The following is a 20,761-nucleotide window of genomic DNA, read 5'->3' as shown; positions in this document are numbered from 1 at the left end:
AATATTTAATACCCATTAACTATTATGGACGCTGGGTGAGGCACTGGGCAACAGAAGATGAATAAGGCACCGTCCCTGCCCAACAGCATCTCACAGCCTCTAGGAAAGGAGAACTCTGGTTGGCAGATAAGCTGCATTCAATTTCCTTGTGCCAGCAAGAGGGTAGGGGGGACAGAAGGTTGTGCTCCATGCCCTCAGTCTGCCCATTTCCTGCCCGCAGACAGCTTCCCCACCTGCTCCCATACAGGACAAGATTCCCCGCTCCTACACACTGTCCTTAGCTGTTTCTCTGCCTGGACTTCCTTTTCCACATGGTAAACTCCCACTTGTTAAAGGTCTGCTTCATGGTCACCCCCAGTAGAGTTTTTCTCTTTCCTGACTCCAGCAAGAATTCACTGGCCCCTTCCCTAAGCTTTCCCTATGTCTCCCACTCATATCTCTCGCAGCTCTGCACAGGACGTGGTCAGAGGCTGTGCAGGTTGTGTCCTGCACTGAGGAGGCTGCTGACCAGGGGAGTGCAGGCAGAACCTGGCCCTCGCTCTCTCATTGTGCGTACAGCCTGGCATGAACTTCACCCCCTGCACGAAGGTGTCTGGCTCCATTTCTCCCACAGGGTTAGCTGGGCTGAGGACAGCCCTGCCACGCTGTTCGATTATGCTATGAGTGCTCTGACAGTGGGGCTGTGATATATGTGTGCTTGGCACACAGTGGGTCCTTAAGAAACATGCAGTCACTCCACGTCCAGGCCAGTGAAGGCAGAGATGCTACAAGGTCAAGGGTGGAGGCTTGGGCAAAGGCACGCTACTTTCGCTCCTTTTCAGGAATCTCCTTGGTGAATCCCAACCTGATAGGGACTTCCTTGGTAGTCCAGTGGTTGAGAAGCCTACTTCCAATGCAGGGGACACAGGTTTGATCCCTGGTCAAGCAACTAAGATCCCACATGCTTTGGGGCAACTAAGCCCGCGCCACGACTGCTGAATCTGCTCTCCAGAGCCCGTGCTCCGCAACAAGAAAAGCCTGAGTGCCATGACCAGAGACGCCAGCGTATAGCAACAGAGTCCGGGCACCACAGTGAAGACGCAGAGCAGCTGAAATGAAAACAACCCCCCCCCCCCAAAAAAACCCTGAAGGCTTCAGAATCCCTGCATTTGCTAAAATGCAGGTTCCCCAGCTCAGCCCCTTCTGACCTAGTCAATCCTAGTTTGTGGGTCTGAATCTACACAGCCCCCAGCTAACTTTCCCACAGGCAGGGCATTTAATAACTTACAATCCACTTTGGTTCTCCACTTTTGTTAACAAGTTTTTCCTTACAGAGATGAATGGCCCCTTCACTTTACAGACATGGAAACTGACGCTGGATTTCACAAGCCAGCAGGTTGGGCTTGGTCTAGGTTACACTGAGAATTACTGGTTGACTAGCATCCCAGGTCCCTGGGCAGCTGCTTCCCACTTTCCCACAAGAGCAAGCAGCCCATGGCTGGAGGCTGAGTAACAACATTCACCTCTAGACGGGGGAGATGGCTTCCCATTCTGCAGGTTGAAACCCAGTGACCTTAGGACCCAAGGACCCTCTCTGAGCTTCAGTTTCTCCATCTGCAAATTGGAGCCAACCCTCATCTGGTGGTGGTAAAGGCTTTATGAATGCCCCCCCCCCCCCCCTTAAAGAGCTCAGCACAGTGACTGGCGCATAGTATGTGTTCAATTAGTCCTAACAAGGTTTGTTATTATTCTCCCTCTGGAACCCTGGACCTTAGTGCTAGTCTCCTGGCCCCAGTTTGACAGCGTGTGGTGGGGGCACAGCGGGGAGGCGGCAGGGGTCACGGGGCAGAGGAGAGGGCGGCAGGAAGAAGGGAGAGAAAATCCCGAAGGTCCGGAAGGCTGGGAGGGAGGCCGGGCACCGGCTGGAAACCGCGGCTATTTGCAGCTTTGCCCTCGGGCTGCGGTCAGGCTGGCGCTCTCAGCCCGGCTGCCGAGCCCGCCGCCCCGCCCGGTGCCCTCGGCCACCCGGGCACTTCCCTGGCCTGCGGGTCCCTCCTCGCCCGATCCTCGCGGCCCGGCGGGGGGTTGGGGAGCCGCTGCTGAGCCGGGCCGAGGCCTCTGGAGCTGGCCGAGCGCGGGGCTGGGGCGGGGGTGGCGCCGGGGGCGGGCGGGCCGCGAGGTGAGTCGCGGCCGCGGCGAGGCTGCCCGGGCGCCGGGTGGGCGCGCACGGTTGTTAAAGGCTGCGGTTTGGCTAAGATTGCGGAGCCGAGAGGAGAAAGGACGCAGGAGGGAGGACAGCTAGGAAGAGGGAAACACGAGCCGAGGGCGGGATGCGGGCAGGAAGCTGACGTTTCCTGAGCGCCGACTGCGTCCAAAGGAGGTGGAAAGACTGGCCCCACTTTACCGGCCGGCTCGGGGAGGCTGGGTGCCTCGGGCGAGGCCGTCCAGCTGTGAAGCCGCGGAGCCCGGAGCCCGATCGGCCTCTTTCCCTGCGGCTGAGAACGCAAACGCAAGCCGGGGCAGGGGCGGGGCGGGCCGGAGCGGGAAGGGGACCGGGGGCGCTGGCTCTCTGGGTTCCCCAGCCCAGAGGACGCCACAGAGACCCTGCTTCAGTCTCTCCCGCGCCCTTCCAGCGCCCCCATGTGGAGGCTCCTTCTGAAGCCCAATCCACTCGCCCACTCCACCTCCGCGGGCGCGTTTCTAGAACTTGGCGTTGGCGGATCCGGAAGGGGCCAGAGCTGGGTCCTAGACTCACGGCCTGCCCCTTGGATAGAAAGACGCGAGGAGAAAGGGAGGCTGGGCCGCCAGAGGAGGCGAGCCTCCTTGGGATCCGCAGCGCAGTCGTTCCAATGGAGGGGGCAGGGCGGTTCCTGGTACAAGTAGCCCAGTGTGTGGAATTGGGGCAATAATCTTTGCACCCTCTGCTTGGACCCTTTCAGCGGCAATGGCTTCGTTTCACTGCGAATCTTTGAGATTACATTAATGCATTCATTCATTGATTCTGGATTTGGTGAGACCTTACAACGTGGGAGTTGCCCCACAACACGGCTGAAGAAACAGCAAGCATTGTAACATTTTTAACTGTGGAAAGTGCCATGGCAGTGGTATCTGGGGGAGAGAATAAGAATCCTGGGCCCTCTTTACCCATATTTACAGTGTGGTTACAGTATGGGTACACTTCAGAATCCGCCTACCAGTGCAGGAGATGCAGGAGACGAGGTTCCATCCCTGGATCGGGAAGGTCCCCTGGAGTAGGAAATGGCAACCCACTCCAGTGTTCTTGCCTGGAAAATTCTGTGGATGGAAGAGCCTGGTGGGCTACAGTCCATGGGGTGGGAAAGAGCTGGACACGACTGAGCAGCTAACCACAGGCACGCACACTTCAGACACTTGACCTAGACAGAAGACTTTGGTATTGGAAAAGAGGGTCTCTACACATGGATTATAGGTGGAGCAAATGAAGCCATACCCCTCTGTGCCCACAAGTTGTGTAGGCATGGCAGACAATTTGGCCCAAGCCTGCCTTGCCTTCAGCGGTTGTAGCCTGTCAGTAATATCCCAAGGATTTCTGAGAGGGCCTGAAGGTATAGGTGGCCCAGTACCAGAAGTTCTTGAGTCCTGAGAGTGATTGAAAACAGTCCCTGTTCTTGCCCTTTTCATCAGACCCCTCGCCCACCACCAAAGGTGCTTCTTGGCCCAGGCCTATGGCCCTGGGACTTCTCACTCCATCTCCCTTCCTTCTCCATCACCTCTCTCCCCAGGTCCCTGGCCCCCACCTACCCACATCATTTTCGCAATTAGATTCTATGAGGAAAGACGACTGTGCACAGTGGCTGGCGGGGGGCGCAGTGTTTATCCACAAGGAGAGAAGTCAAGAGAAGCAAATCAATTAAAGAAAAAACACTTTCAATTAAAGAAAAAAAAAAAAGAGTAGAAACAAAGTGTAGTGTCTAAGAAGATGACTCCGGGTTTGAATTCTGACCCCGTCACTAACAGTGTGTTAACTCAGACACCTAACCTTTCTGACCTTCACCATAACATAGGAATAATACTATACTTACTTCAAAAAGTTGTTGAGATGTTAAATGAGATAGCGTCATAAAGGAACTTCATGCAGCATCAGGCACAGTGTAGGGCTTAGTAAATGGTAGCTGTTATGATTGCCATTAATACTATAGTTAAACAATAACACTCACCCCTATTTTACAAGAAAGCCAGGTTAAAGAAAGTACTTTTCGGCATTCCCTGATACTTTGTCGTCAGATCAAGAGTTTCCTAAGGACAGGAACTGGGTTTCTCTCAGACTAGGAACTCCCTGTGGCCAGGTCTCTCCGACAAAGTTCAGTGTGCCTGGCTTTAAAGTTAGTGTTCAGAAGCTTCAGGCTTGGACGCTGAGGGAGGTATGTCGATCCCCCACATTAGGGAATGTGGGCTCTGCGCAGCCCTTGCCTCATAAGTGGTGGTGAAGTCTCGCCTGTGTGTTTGCATCTCCCGGAGCCTCTGTGCAATAAAGGCCGCCAGAGCCTGACCCCATTAGTGGGAGAGGCGAAGCTCATGAATCCAATTGGCATTTTCTCCCTGGATCTTAGTTAGCGAGTGTGGCAGAGAAGTGAACTGCTAAGTGAAAATATAATTATAATGCACAATCCTTTGTCTACCAAGTGGAGCCTCCAGACCCCACTGTCTGCAGAACAGTTTGTTTCTCAAGTCAGGGAGGACACTGGAGCCAGCCTCTCAGAAGTGGAAGTGGCACCCATGAGTGGGCTAACTTGGCTAGTGCGGGTGGGGCAGGAGACTCAGGACTGACCCCTGTCCTGCTCTCTCTGACCGAGGTCTGGAACACGTGGGCTCTCAGAGGCATGCTGGTTCGGTGAGACCCTGTACAGGCTGCCTGGGGACTGGGGAACCGAGAGATGAGGCCCTGAATGCCAGACTGGGGAGTGTGGCTTTTATCCAGCAGACACTGCAGTCACTGAAGGTTTTAGAACAAAGGAGTTATGTGGGGTTGTGTTTTTTTCCCTTCATGGGTTCCCAAATCCTCCTCACCTCAAACATGCATATGTTAATGCCTAGAAAAAGGGCTGGCAGAATACACATAGGTGGTCATGGTGGTAAATTTTGAGATGGAGAAGTAGGTAAAGGGAGGTTTCCATTATTTATTCAGTACCCTATATGATTTGAATATTTTACAGTGAGAATATGTGCGCTTATTACCTTTACAATTTAAAACAAGGTGCGAAATAATCTAAATGTCCATTATCAGGAAAATAGGTAAGTCCATTGTGGCAGTAGAATACTACACAGCAGTAAAAATGAATAAATTAGAGTGTGTATATCAACGTGTTGGGCTAAAAAACCAAGTTATATCAGGATACCTAGACTATGGGTCCATCTACATAGAATTTAAAAGCATGAAAAACATATATCCATATATAAATGGACATACACATGTAATAACATATACATGGGGAGGAGGAGGAGGGAACACAAGTGGCTTCAATGTTCTTTGTAATGATTCCTCTCTTAAACTAGGTAGTGAGGGAATTCCCTGGCAGTCCAGTGCTTAGGACTCCATGCTCTCACTGCCGAGGGCCTGGGTTTAGTCCCTGGTCAGGAAACGAGGATCCCACAGCCATGTGACCAAAAAACAAAGCAGTCCCCCAAAACCAACCTAGAGAGAGAGCACTGAAGTTTGCTGTAATATTATCTATACATTTTTATGTGCCTGATATAATTGAAGCATTTTGGGAAAAAAAGAGCAATTATAAGAAAAAAGGGGAAAACAAAGTTGAAAAAAGGAAAGGTTAACAGTATGAAAAGCGGAGGAAGTTTCTTTTTTTCTTTGGAACTTTTTATTTTGTGTTGGGGTGTAGCCAGCTAACGATGTTGTGACGGTTTCAGGTGAGCAGTGAAGGGACTCAGCCACACATATACATGGATCCATTCTCCCCCAAACGCCTTTCCTGTCCAGGCTGGAAATGTGGAGAAAGACAATAACAGAGTTGGGGGCAGAAATCGGGCCGACCCGGGGTAGGCAAGCTCCCACCAGTGTTTTGAGCCCACAGGCACAGGGTCTGCTCTCAGCTTCCTGTTAAGAGTCGTGACAAGAGGGTCCTGAAGGCCCATCACCAGCCAGTGGTCCACCTGGGGACTTCCTGTGGTCTGGACGCTGCTGCCCTGGGACCCGTGAGGGTCCTGCTGACAGTCTTTGCTCTTGCTGCTGCTGCTAGAGTGAAGCTGTCCTTGTTTCTTACCAAAGAGTAAGTGGAGTCATCACACTGGGAGGGATTCATCTGAGGACCCAAGGGGTGACAGTGGCTGGACCAGTCAGTGCTGTTGGAGCCGTAGTTTGGCCCTGAGGCAGGGGGATGACCATGCTGACTTTGGCAGGAGTCAGCAAGTCTCTGGCACCCAGGGGGGCGGGTGGGCGAGGATAGTGTTGAGGCTTGAAGGCTCAGGGAGGCGAAAGCCAAACCCTGGTGCCTAGGCATGGAGAGTGGGCGATGCCCAGGCTTGGCAGACAGCAGGCTGAAAGATGCTGTGCCAAGATGGGGAGAGGGGCTGCCAGGGTTGGAGATCAGAGGAGCGGATGGGGGAGGGCCAGCACACTGTCAGGGCTTGAAGCAGTTGAAGCAGGAGGCCGCCGGGGGCAGGGTGGCGGTGGGTGGAGTATGAGGATCAGTGAAGCCAGAGGGTGGCCAGGAGGAAGTAGGCAGTGCCAAAGGAGCAATGGGAAAGAGTCAGTGCCAGCTTGGGGCTGGGGGGCAGGAGGCCTTCACACTTATTCTTTCCTTAGTTCTCATTCAGTTTTGTAATAAAAAGAGATGCCTCTGTCAGTGAATTATAAAACCCTAGAGTTCAGGGTTCAGAGAGACCTCTGGGGTCATCTTTTCCAATTGCTTCTTTGTACTGGTGGGGCCAGTAATACCCATGATGAGGGACTGGCCTTTCTGAGGCCACCTGGTGAGTCTAGTGACATGACCTGGATGGAACCTGGCTTTGTGTCCTTGTCTGTGCCACACCAGTGGAGGGTCGCATGGAGAGCTGGCAGGTGAGGGGCACCAAGAATAAAGGACTCTGGTCTTGACTAAGGGGGTTAGTGGTCCTTGGGGAGGTGAGGTCAATCCCAGCAGCAGTGGAAGACCACCTGTGCCCCTGGGGAAATGTTTTGGGTCAATAGTGGAGAGCACCTCCTGTGAGCTGGGACCTTTGGGAGGGATCTCATGGAAACTAGTTTTGGTGGAACTCCAAAAAATAGAGAGGCGTTAAAAATCATTAGGAATTTATTTTCAATGGAAATAAAATACCCGCAGTACTAGAAAGTATTTTACAAGGCAAAAATACAACATGAAGGTGGGTACCTGGAACTGACCTTGGTTACGCTGCTGTCAAGGGGGATCAGTCTGTGGTCTTCCTGTTGGGAGATAATCCTAAGGCCTGCAGGTCTGTGGGGGGGCCAGAGCTGAGGACTTTCTCTCAGCTTCCATCAGCTGCAGCCCCCCAAAGACATACTGCAGGCCAAGGCAGGTGTCAGTTGGGAAATGCCCCTGGACTACCTTGATCCCTCTTCTCATTTCAGAGTGTGGCAGACTGAGACTCAGGGAGAAGTATCATAATCCCCAGCACAACCGTTTTTGCATCATTCCATTTGCTTCTGAGATGTGTTTGGGGCCTTGCACATGACTGAAGGAGTGCTGGCATTCTGGGAGGGCGTTGGTCTGAACCAGGATGTCCCAGAGGGAGGTGCTGCTCCTGGATGGGTGTTCAGGGGACCAGGCCTGGCTGGGCATAGATCGAGGGGGTCATCTGCCCTGTTGTCCTCTGGTCAGGGGAGGGGCTTGTTGGGGCCCGAGCCTGGAAATCCCCCTCCTCACCCCATCCTGATTGCTTTGGAAGGGTGGCCCACCATCAGCGAAAGGGCGGGGTTGCCAGCAGCTCCTGGGGGCTGCAGGATGGGACCCATTTAGCCTCTGCAGTCATCTGACCCCCATGACTCAGGCCTGGCCCTGCCCGTGGAGGGCAATGGGCCAGTCTGAGCTCATCACCACTGCCCAGAGCAGAAGTGGTAAACAAGTTTGCCCTCTGCCTCCCGCCCCTGAGAGGAAGCAGGGGAGAGGGTGAGGTGGGGGCCTCCAAGCACTCCACCCGGCCCAAGCCATCTGCGTAACACAGGTGCGTGTCACGGGCATCCACGGGGCCTGTAGGGCGTGTGCTGGGCTCTTACATGTGGGCAACATGTACAGAATTGTGTTTACCTTCACACGTGTCCTCGGGGGAGCTGTGGCCAACCTTTTCCGGGGACCATTTCACTCCATCACTGGTGCTGGGGGCCAATAGCTGAAGGCCCATGGGGGTGGCCTTAGAACTGGGGGTCCCTGTGGAATAACACCTGGTTTGACCTGCTGGATCTCAGCCTCCTGACCGTCAGGCCTCATGGCTCAAACTCATGCTGGGGCTGGAGCGCATGGCCTCTGGGAGCCTCTCAGAGGCTGCAGGTCTTCCTGGGCTGCTGGTCTGGGCTGCCCGGGCCTGTGGCAGCATCCGACGGGCCCAGTCCTGGGCATCCCCCTTTTGCTGTGGGCCCTGGCTTGCCTGCCTCTTTCCAGCTCACTCCCTCCTCCCCTCTCTCCTGGGTGCCCTCTCTGTCTCCTTCCTTTCCTTTTACACCTACTTTTCTGCTTTCCTGTCCTTCCTGTCTTCTCTCAGCCCAGTAACTAGCATTGCTATCTGTAGCCACCAGATGGCACCAGCGTACCGTGTGTCCCATCCTAGATGAGGGTACACCCGTTCCATGCCCCTAGCCCAGGGGTGATTAACCACCCCTAACCCTTCACAACATCCACACCCTGCCCAACATCTCCCTGAGACTTTAAACAGGGAGGAAAACAGATGTGGCAAAATATGGGCAGGGCCAGGGTAGGGGCCACGAGCTCCTTGGAGAGGCTCTAATGCCCCTTAGGGTAACCTCTGTCTCACAAAGGGTATTCGCACACATCACAGGGTTTCCACCTCAAACCCGTGAGCTCCTGGGTAGTGTGCACTATACACGCAAAGAGAATGAAGCCCAAAGGAATGAAGTCAGTCACCCAGGGTGAGACGGCAAATGCAAGGGAGCTTGGACCTCAGCTTTGCAGGTTCCCAAACCTCGGGGTTCCTGGGCTGGCAGCAGTTGGGCAGGGGGCAGCAAAGCAGGTAGGGCCCTTGAGCACTCTCTTTGGTACCTCTTTCAAACCTGACACAGAATTTCACCAGGGAAGTGCCCGCTATTATTTTAGTCTCTGGGTCTTCTCAGAATTTAGGCATCTTTAACCGGTTTCTTCTTTTCCCTTTGGCCTCTCTATGTATGTTCATGCTCTGTTTCTTCTAGTAAGGCTGAAAAGCAGAAGAGGCAGCCCCTCCCTGCCTTCTGGGAGCCCCCAGGATGGTGGGAATCGCAACCTTGCCCCTGGAGCCAATCGAAAGGGGGACACATAGGTGCAGCTTTCTGGGAACCTCTCCTGGTATAGAGCCAGGGCCAGGTGAGGGTATTCAAGGCAGGCCTCCTGGAGGAGGCAGGGCTCAGGACTAGGGAAAGGTAGGGTGAGTGAAGGCAGCACCCTTTGTGGCAGCTGCTGGGTGATCCTCCTGAATGAGGAGCAGCGGGGGTGGGCTCTCACAGCCTTGGAGTCGGGGAGGGGACGACACTGTCCCTAACTTGGGCTCAACTTCCCTACTGGCCCATCCCCCACCCCACCCCTCACCCCCCTGTCCCACTGGGAGGCCTGTTGTGGGCTGGGGACAGGAGGCCCAGGGTGGGGTCCCTTCCCCAGGGCTGGAGCAGGATCCTGGGCCGGCTGTGGCAGTGCCCAGGAGCCAGAGAGGAGCCGCCGCCCCCCACCCCGTTGGGCCCCTCTGTAATTAGGGCTATTTTTAGGCCCTTCTTCCTTCCTATTTCAGGCCTCTGGACTGGGCCAGAGAGTGGGCTGTCCTGGGGCCGCGGGCTGGAGCCGCTAAACTGGGCCGTGGCGTGGGAGCTGCAGCCACAGCACAGACCACAGCCCGGGGCGGAGTTCTGGCAGGGGGAGGGAAGTGGGGACGTGGCCAGACCTGAGGCAGGGCCCAGTGGGGGCGTGTCCTTGGCTCATCTGACCCCTCCCGGGGCCCCTCACTGATCTGCCCCCCTGCACCCCGCAGGGTCCATCCTTCTGCCCCCTCCCGGCAGCCCTGCCGACTTGAGGCTGTTAGCCCTGGGCCTGTCCCACAGGGGTGCCCAGAGAGTGTATAATAGTTTACTGGGCACTTACTGTGTACCAGGCACTGATCCAGCACTTTACCTGTATGAATTCATTTACTGTGTAAAACAACACTACTCGGTCAGTGATGAATTATCCTTATTTTACAAATAGAAAACCTGAGGCTCGAAAGGAGCCCATTCTTTGTGTGCTGGGCTCAGGGAGTATCCTGTGGAAGGACAGGGGTTGGGGAAGGGTGCTTCATCCACTTCCTCGGATCCCAGTGCTCTGTCAGGCCTGACTCCCAGGAAGTGGCCTGCTGATCTATCGGTCCCTGCTCTGATGGCCCATGGCCTGTCCTGCAGGCGGAAGGGTGGGTCTTGCCCAGCTGGTTCCAGTTAGGCACAAGAAAGCTGGCGAGGGGTATATTTAGCCCTGGTTTCTGGAGGAGCCAGAGGTCTTTCATCCTTGGAGGCGCTGGCCACAGCGGGACTCAGCTTGCCAACGCTGGGCTCCTGGGCTGCAGGGCAGACAGGCTTCAGGCAGGGAGCAGGGTCAGGGAGGAGAAGGGGCACATGTGATCCTGTGCATCCCTGTGGCTGGCGGGGGCAGTGTGAGTGCCAGTCAGGGCCTCTCAGCTCTGAATGCCATGCTCAGGATGTGTCTAGGTTTGCAGACTCTAGAGAAGCGGGCTACGGTCTATGGAGTCACAAAGAGTTGGACATGACTTAGCAACAAAACAACAGGCCTTGGAGGGCTGGCCTGGAGGTAGACCTGCTGCCTGCTCCTGTGAGCCTGGGTCCAGCTAAGGCCTAGCATGTCTGGGGCATGGCGGTAGCCGGGCCTGGGAGTCTGGGGGCCTGTACTTAAAATTAAGCAGGAGAGGTGCTCAGGGGGCAGAATTGCAGGGACAGGAAGGGGGTGGCCTTTCCATTCTCTCTAAGGAGACTGACATGTTTGGGCATTGATGTTTTGGAGAAGGTGGAGGGTTGCGGGGGCAGGTATATCTGTGTAAGAGAGAAAGAAACAGGCACACAGAGAGGCAATTATTTGGTGCCAAGTGGTGCTAGGTGGTAAGGGTTTGGGGTGTGCGGAAGGTGTGCGTGTGTTTGACTCAGTGCCACAGGCTTTAGGCGGTGGGCACCCTCTGTGTGATGGGGCTGGTGGGCTGGGACCTGTGTGGTGTGGGTGACTGTGTTACTGGGATCTGGTGGTGCCTGGGTGTGAGATGACACACCAGTGGCTGTGGCATTGCTCCGCTGTAAGTGACTAGGACAACATGTGACCCCATCGTGATGTTTCTGGGGGGCAGCCTATGAGTATGGTGGTAGATGAGGGCTGTTTTAAACTGTCCAGCTTTGATCCTGTGGGGTTGTGTAATTATCCCCCTGGATGTTGGTCTCTGTGCGAGTGAGCCTGGGAGTAAACACATGTGTGGATGCAGAGTTTGGGACTCAGGCTGTGTGTGTGTGTGTGTGTGTGTGTGTGTGCGCGTATGTGTGTAGGTTGTCATTCTGGGTGTGACTGGGTGTGTGAATGTAGCAGGGCTGCCAGCTTCCCACCGCACATGAGTCCTGCTCCCACTGCAGGTCACGGCCCACTGCCCTTCTGGGGACCCCTACCCCAAAGCCACAGGCCCTCTGGGCCGGAGGGAGGGAACCCTGCAAGTCATAAGCGTCTGTCTCCCTCCTAATCCTCTCACCCTCACTCCCTCCGACCATCCCCACAGACGGCAGGCTTCTACCTGCCCTGGGGCGGGAGGCAGGGGAGAGAAAGAGGAGCCTGCCCGCCTGCCCGCCGCCCCTCTGTCGTCTCTGCACTCAGACAAAGAGCTCACCCTGGTCTCTGTGGGCGTCTGGGAGACGCTGGGGGGATTAGCTGCCCGCGCCGCCCTCTCCCCACCTCATGCCAGCCCACCCGGCTGGCACCGACAGCGACACCTCCGAGCCCAGGGGCGGTGCCCTCACCGTGGAAGCCTCTCCCGCCTGGAGGGTGTGTGCGTGTGTGTGTGTGTGTGTGTGTGTCTGTGTCTGTGTCCCCCCTGCCCCACACCTTGATGGGAGCAGAGGTGCAGGCTGATGAGAAGTGGGGTGCCCACCTCCCACTGCTGGTGGCGCCACCTTCTCCCTGGGTTCCTACTTCTCTGTCGCTCAGCATGTGCCTGGCAGGCCTACATCTGGGGCGGCACCCCTATGACTTTGAACCTCTCATTCCTGGCTCTTGCACCCCTCCCCCACAGTTGACTGCAGCTCCGACCTCCCGTTTCTTCCCTCTGCATTCCTGGGGGCGGGTGTGATCTGGCCAGTAAGCGCTGAGAGCCAGAGAGAAGGCGGCGGGCGCCCCTCTGGGGAGGGCTCGGCCCACACTAGTGAGGTGAAAGCGAAAGTCACTAAGTTGTGTCCGAGTCCTTGTGAGGCCATGGACTATATAGTCCATGAAATTCTTCAGGCCAGAATACTGGTGTGGGTAGTCTTTCCCTCTTCCAGGGGATCTTCCCAACCCAGGGATCGAACCCAGGTCTCCCACATTGCAGGTGGATTCTTTACCAGCTGAGCCACCAGGGAAGCTCAAGAATACTGGGGTAGGTAGCCTATCCCTTCTCCAGGGATCTTCTGACTCAGGAATCCAACCAAGGTCTCCTGTATTGCAGGCGGATTCTTTACCAACTGAACTACCAGGGAAGCCCTAGTGAGGCCAAGCTGTGTTCAAAGGAGCTCAGTGCAGGAGGCATGGGGATGACATTGGGCCTCCTCTTTCTGGAGAGCCACCCACGGCTTCTCCATGGGGAGCGTGACTGGTAGGCTGGTCTGGTCGCACCACCTAATGTTGAGGCTTTAAGTCTAGCACTTTCTTTGTACTGTGCAAAATCAGAAATGATTTTCAAAGTTCTTTCACATTTACTCTCAAGGATTTTCTCAACAGGTAGGGCAGGTATTGGGGTTTCCCTGGTGGCTCAGTGGTAAAGAATTGGCCTCCCAACGCAGGAGACGTGGTTTTGATCACTAGACTGGGAAGATCCCCTGGAGAAGGGCATGGCAACCCACTCCAGTATTCTTGCCTGGGAAATCTCATGGACAGAGGAGCCTGACTACAGGCTACAGTCGGGTTGTAAAGAGTCAACTCAACTTAGTGACCAGACAGTAACACAAAGGATGGATATGGCTATGTTTCCCAATTCAGAGGTGTTTAGATTGAGGCTCTGAGAAGTTAAAGGATTTACTCAAAGTTATACAACTGGCGAGCAATAGATACAGCCAAGATCTTGGTCTGTAAGTGTCAGGGGAGACCCTTTGGATCCCTCCTAATCCCTGTGGCTGGGCCTCTGCCTTGTCAGTCCCTGCCACCCCCTGAAGATTCTGCTGCTTCAGGAGACTCTGGAACGGGGGCAGGCCAGTGGGAGCTGGGTGAGCTGACCTGGCTCCGCCCTGAGTCACACCTCATCCTGAAGCAATCTGGGGCCTGTTGCATGGACAGTCCTTGCATCCATCCTGGGATTTGCAGGTATTTACGGATGCTCTCTTCCTCCTTTTGCCAAATGGGTTGTCTACTTTGTCCCATATTCTTCTTTTCTATCAAAACATTATTCCGAGGTTTAGTCCCCTCCTATCTCCTTTTATCCGGTCTTTAGTGGAGACAATGAGGCACCAGCCCCATTCTGTCCATGGAAGGGAAGCTGCCAAGCATACCAAGAAGCTAGGATTTCCCAATAACTGCAAATGGTCATGGAGGTTAGGGATCTGGCTCCATGCCTTCAATATAAGAGATGATCTGTGTATGAAGATGGACGTACAGTGGTGAGTGGGTGGATAAATATATAGAAGAGGGTGAATGCACAGGTGAGTTGGGTGGGGGATGCATGTGTCAATTGGCAGGTAAATGGATGGATGGATAAGTGAGCAAGTGGAATGTGTGGATGGGTGAGTGGGTGGTGTTAAGATGGATGGGTGGGCAGGTATTTAGATAAATGGATATATGAGTGAATGGTTGAATGGATGGATTATTAGGTGGGTGGAGGATAGTTGGATGGATAGATGGATGGAAAAGTAGGTGAATGGATGGATGCATGGAAGGATGGATAAATGGATAGAAGAGTGGATGGATGGATGGGCAAATAGATAGATGGATGTATGAAAAGGTAGAGATGGGAAGGTGGGTAGATACATGTGTGAGTGGATTTGTGGTGAGATTTGAGAGCCTGAAGGAGCTTTTGAAAGACAGGCTATACATAGAAAATGAATTTTTCACAAGTAGTTTGGTTTTGGTCAGCTCTCAATCATCTGAACTGATGGAGAGAAACAATGTTTAGAAAAATCTAGAATATGCTGGTTGGTTGCAACCTGATTTCTATCACAGTCAAGGGTAGGTTTTGTCTCTCTGCTCTGAAGTCTGAGGGTCTGAACGCTGGTGGTGTGTCAGTGTTACGCGCAGGTATGGCTCATCTGGGGAGTCTAGACCTCATGTTCCTCTCAGCCTGCCATCATCTTTCTCCCTCCCATGCTGAGCAGGACAGCATCTCCTCCCGGATGGCTACAGACGGCAGACAGGGTGGTGTGATTCTCCTGCACTCTCTGGTGGGCTCCTTCCTTCTCTAGCGACAGTGGCTGTACTTCCTGAGGATCTAGGGCTGTTCCTCCAGGTTTCCCTGAGGTTTAGTCAGCATTGGAGGAGCCCATGACCGCAGAGATTAGCCTGGCATCTGCTAGGTGGTGTGATGCTGACAAGAACTTGATAGCGCTGTTCTGCTCTAACAATGGCAGGTGGACACTGACCTGCATTCCTGAATGAGAGGAGGCAAACGGAAGCTGTAACAAGACATGTGGAAGTCAGATGCCAGGAGGGGGTGTGCTTGGTGGGGGGATAGGTGCAGTGGACTGTGCAATCATTTCTTTGCCCCTTCCCAGGTGTCAGGCCTCTTCTTGGCTTCAAGAGGATTCTCATTTGGCTTTCTCTTGGGGAAAATCTTCCCTCTGGAACCCTGGATGGCCTGACTTCCATAATTACAGGAGCCTCATGCATTGAGTACCTGTTGGAAGCCGGGCACTTTACATACAGCATCATGTTCAATTCTCACAATATGCTTTCAAGTGAGTATTTCTTGCATTTTATAGATGAGGAAACTGAGGTCCAGAGAGATTAAAGAATGTACCTGGTGTTGCCCATTTAGGAGGCTGTAAAATCAGGATTCCTATTCATGTTGGCCTGGCTTCTCTGCTGGTGCCACTTCTTATTCTGAGCCCATCACCCCTTCTCTGCATCCTGCACCAGCTGGTTAGAACAGGTTTAAGGAACAGCAGCTGGGAAGACACACCAGAGGGATGTAGGTGATGCCCCAGAGAATGAGAAGGCTTGAGACCAAGGAGATGGTCTCTAGCAGGAACCTTCACATCGTGTGTCTAGGCCATTGTACAGAGACCTGCTAGCCTCTATCTAAAATATGAGGCAGTTTGAAAGATTTGGGTGAGAACACCAGAAGGCTTTTCTGGCCTAGAGGGCTGTGGAACTCTGGAAAGAGCAGAAGAGGAAGGGCAGAAACATACATTCATCGAGGAAGGTGATGTATTGTGGTTCCAGCAGAGCTGATTTGCTGCCCTGAGACAAGGGGGTGGCCCAGAGGTCATTTTGGGACATCCTATTACAGCCAAAGAGGCCAGGACGACTTGGGTGGGAGTTTTCCTAAAAACTTTCCCAATTGAAGGTGAGACCAATCATGGGGACTGGTGCTGAGATGCCGAAGCTGGAACAGTTTAGAACTCATCTCAGGATCCCAAAAGTGGGGGGCCCAAAAGATTCCAGGATATACTTTTTGGGAGATAGGGAGGGGACAGCTGCAGGAACCACAAGGGAAGCCCCCACCTCCCGAGTCCAGGCAGTCCCTGAAGCCAGAAGCCTGCCCTCACCCTGGGGATGCTGAGAAGGCAGCAGGGATTTGCAGGAGCCTGAGCCCCAGTCTGGTGACCAGGTGGCCGGACCTCTGGCCAGTCCTGAGCAGATGGGTGGCGGGGAGCTGGGGCCTGGGCAGGGCGGGGGTGGAGACTGGGAGGTCCAGGTGGGCCTGAGCAGAGGGTGGCCCCTCCTGTGTCTCCCCCTCACCCTGCTGGCCTCCCTCCTTTCCCTTTGATGCTCCTCACCACAGACTTCAAACAGGCTGCCCTCTGCTCCTGCCCGCCCGCCCATAATTAGAGCCTGGCTCAGGCTGCCTCTTGCCCTCACTCCCATCCCTGCTCTCAGTCTGGCTCCAGCTCTCTGACTCGTCTTTATCTCTCCTCTCTCTCCCTCTCTCCCTCCTTTCCTGGTCCTCTCGCTCTGTGTCTCTGATCCTCTGTCCCAGGCAGGGACCAGCCGGGTCCCCACGTTGCAGTTCCCATGGACGCATGCTCTCTCCCTTGTGTGCGTGTGTGTGTGTGTGTGTGCACGTGTGAATTGACTTGGGTCTCTAATGTGAGAGGATCTATGTATACACGTTTATATATAAACGTGAGTGAGAGCTGGAGGGAGCAGACAGGTGTGACTCTGTGCGCACACGTGTGTGCAGGCGTGTGCTGCTGTGTGAGCGGCGTTCTCCCCTTCTCTGTCTCCTGTGTATTCTCACTCTGACTGGAGACTTGGCTTCTCTGTCTTTATTGCCATATCTTCTCTCCATCTCTATAAGCTGTTTCCATCTTTCTCTTTTTCCCTTCTTTCTAATGTGATCTGCACCCCCTCCCCACACTGAAGGCTGCCCTCCTCCACGCCTCTCCCACCCAGAACCTGGGGCTCAGGCCCTACCTGCTCCCTGGTGGAAACTGCTGCCAGGGCAAGCCAGCAGGGCAATGAGCTAGGCCAGCTCCAGGCTGCCCACCTCCTTCCTGGTTGTGCCCTCAGCTCCCAGCACAGTCCCCGGGCCTCCTGCCCCTCCCTGGACTTATTTCGGGCCCTCTGAGGGTCTGTTTTTTCTGGGCCAGGCTGACCTCCCACCCCGTGGGCCCCCTTTGCAGCCCTGTGGCAGGCAGCACCATGTCATTCTCTTTCCTGGGGGGAAGGAGGTCTTGCCAGGAGCCTCTCCATGACCTAATATGGGAAGTAGGGGATCAAGACCCCTACAAGTCCCTGCCCCTCCAAGGCACTGGGCTCAGGCTGCACCTTGGCCCATGACGGAGCCCACATATCTCAGTAGCATCTGCCCTCTGGTGTAAGGGCTTCATCCCCATCAGAGAAGAGGCTGACGCTTTCCTCCCTGTTACCCCCCGGGGCACCTGGCGGCACAGACCCGGGCCCTTTTGGAGAGACTGACCTTGGGCCTTGAGTGGTCTGGGTGTTGATAGACCCCCAGGGCTGAGAAAGCCCTCCCTTCATGCTGCAGCTCTGGACTAGCCTTGGGGCCTCCCTGGGCCTGTTTTGCAAGGATGCAATGAGGAGGGTGATACTAAGAAAGAGATGACTAACCCGGAGGTTAAACTTGATGTTTTCCAGCTGACAGTGCCCTTTCCTGGTCACGTGGGAGCCTTGTGACTCCTGGCAGGAGCGTGGAACGAGGTGACCCCATCTTTTTACAGGTGAGGACACTGAGGCACAAGGATGTTCTGTGCCCCCTTCTCAGGGGGAGGCAAGTCTGCTGGGCTTAGGGCTCAGGGCTTGTGGGAGTCCAGGCTCCAGAGGGGGTGGGGAGCAGGATGCATGTCCCTGGCTGGGGCCTCACCTCCCTCTGGCCTCGGTAGTTCTGGCCAGTTTTAGGTTCCAGGCAAAGATGGGCACCCGTGGGTGGATGCGAGATCGTGAGTCAAGGGCTTCAGCAGGGATTTCGACTTGGGGCATTTCTGGGCAGGACCCAGGAGATGCCAGGCCTGGGGGATGCTTAGGGGATCAGGAACTCCAGAGGCTGGGGGGCACCCCCTCTGAATTGGCAGCCCAAGCATGTGTGATTGTGTGTGTGTGTGTGTGTGTGTGTGTGTGTGTGTGCATGGCCGTGAGGGAGTGATGCTGGGTGTGTGTATGAGAGTGTGTACACGAGCATGAGTGACTGTGGGTGCGTGTGCACACGTGGTGTGCCTGAGAGCGAGGGTTTGTGACTCTATAGACAAGTGTGTGAGAGGCTGTGGCTTGTGAGCGCCTGTAATCCTGTGAGGTCATTTCAAATGTGAATGAGGGACAGGGCTGTGTCTGTGACTCCTGAGCACGCATGACGTGTGTGTGGGTGTGAGGATTGACTCGGGTCTCCGATGTGAAAGGATCTCTGTAGTTTCTCTGTACACACGTTTACACATAAACATGAGTGAGAGCAGGAGGGAGCAGACAGGTATGAGTCCAGCTGCAAGTGTGTGTGGACGTGTGTGCTGCTGTGTGAGAGGCGTGATGCCCTGCTTTCTCCGTCTTCAAGGTCAGCACCACCTCCTCCCTCTCTGCCCTGTTGTCCCTCCCTATCCCCTTCTCTCTCCCGTTCCTACTTAGCCACCCTTTGGGGATCAAGTGCCAGGACCACTCCCCAGTTCCAAAGGTGCCTGGGGACACTCTTTTGTCCCTTTGCTGACAGGAAGGGGGTCCTCGGTGCCCAGGTCGGGCTGGTTGGTTCTTGACGGAGGGCATGGCAGCCCCTGTCTCTAGGCCTGGTTCGAGGTGGAGTGGAGAAGTGCCTCCTGGCCTCTTCTCCCGCGCACCATCCCACGGCCCAGGGCGGGAGGGGGATGAGATGATTGTCCAGCGTCAGCGTCTGGGTCCCGGTGGTCGGTGGTCGTGGAGGCAGCTTCCAGGCCCGGACGCTGGCTCCAGGTCGGCCTGAGTCTCACCAGCCTGCGCGTCTCCAAGCCTCCGCTCCTCACCTGTGAATCTTCTCCTCCTGAGTTAACACCTGGCTGCCTGGGTCTCACCCAATCCCCACCTGACAACCGTGGCCTGGTTCCCCAGCTCTGCCAACTTGGCAGAACCCCCAGTCTGAGGTTCTTGGCTGAGGAGAAGCCTGGAGGAGTGAGGGAGTTTTTTCTGCCCTAGAAACAGGAGATTTGGGCTGAGGTGGGCATGTTCTCCCCAGACAGACTTGTCCTAGCACACCTCTGCAGCAGGGAGGGACCCCAGGGTGGCCATCTGAGGGAGACACTGCTGCACTGGCTCTGGGGAGCCCCAGTCTGAGGGGGAGCCCCTCAGTTTCATGGGAGCAACAAGACACACTGTATACCAAGAGAGCTGGGCCCACACAGTGAAATAAGGACACAATTCCCAGCCACACAGAACTATGAGATCCACAGTACTTACAGAGGGCTGGGCTGAAGGCAGCCACTCAGTTCTTTGAATAAATGAAAGGAGAAAAAGGAAAGAAGGGTGGGTAGAGGGAGGGTGTCAGAGTGAGAGGGACGGATGGAATTGGGCTGTGAGGCCCTGGGCAGCTTCCTGAAGGCTACAGGGATGCAGGGACAGCTGCGTCTTCCCCCTGAAACTCTGGATGTTTAAAGCCTCTGGAATTTACTGTGAGCATCAAGGCCTCTCCAGGACCCTGGAGCCAGGACCTCGCTAGAGTCCCTGCTTAGTTCGTTTCCTGCTTCAGTCTCCCACTAATATTTTGAAGAGACTCCCTCCTGGAAGCCCAGAATCAAAGGTTCCATTCCTGCCCTTGCTAGGAGAGGAAGGGGGTCCATAGCAGAGGGTGGTGGGGTAAGCCTGGGTTCCCTACCTTCTCAAGGGCCGCTCACTCCCCCTGGCCCCACTCCCTCCCTTCCTCCTAAACCCAGGAAATCTAGGGGCAGGCATCTGTGCCCTGCCCCTCCCACTGCCTGCCAGGAGGTGACTGCCAGTGGAAAGGGCCTCCAGCTCATCCCTGCAGGGGTCTCCCCTTACTGGAGCCCAGGAGGACAGGAGCCCCGGGGTGTCTGGAACCCACTCATTCCCAGGTAGCCTGCTTGGTCACAGCCTCAAAAGCAGGCTCAGGGAACCCCGGAGATGAGTAGGAGGGTAGAAAGCAGGTCCCAAGCCACTCCCTGCAGAACCATCCCACCCCCACAGGGACCTGCTCTTTGCCCAGGCCTGGTCTCCAGATTCAGGTTGTGGGAGCTAGTCCTGAGACCTGAGGCTGGCCCTCCCACATCAGCTGAGCATCTCAGAGGGCAGGGGATGTGTGTCCTCATCTGACAGGTTCCAGTTTCAAGGAACAGGAGGCATGTGAGAGGACAGGCAGATCTAGAAGTAAACTGTGATGGCAGATCAGCCCGTTCTCTTCTTGATAGAAGATCAAAGTTCTGGAGCACTGAGACTGGGCCACCCCTTGGCCAACGTTGAAAGTTCTCCTGACCCAAACCAGCTCGTATAGCAGTAGCTCCAATAGCTGTATTTGCAATTGACTAATGCAACGCATCTCAGACAGAAACTACTGCAGTTTGTGATCATTTTACAGCTTGCACATTCACACACCTGATCTCATTTGGAGCCCCTGGCAATCCTGAGAGGCAGGCAGGAGTTATGTTATGTCTCCCATTTTGCAGGTGAGGAAACGAGGAGGAGAGCCCCACTCATTCAGAAAGTGTGCTTTCATTCAGAAAGGTTTTGGGATCTCAGGCCCCCTCTTTCCCACACTCTCATTACTTACCACATTTGGGAAATAATTTGGTTCA

The sequence above is a fragment of the Ovis aries genome, chromosome 11 (genome assembly GCF_016772045.2).
Source record: "Ovis aries strain OAR_USU_Benz2616 breed Rambouillet chromosome 11, ARS-UI_Ramb_v3.0, whole genome shotgun sequence".
Lineage (NCBI taxonomy): Eukaryota > Metazoa > Chordata > Mammalia > Artiodactyla > Bovidae > Ovis > Ovis aries.
This window is presented reverse-complemented; position numbering follows the sequence as displayed.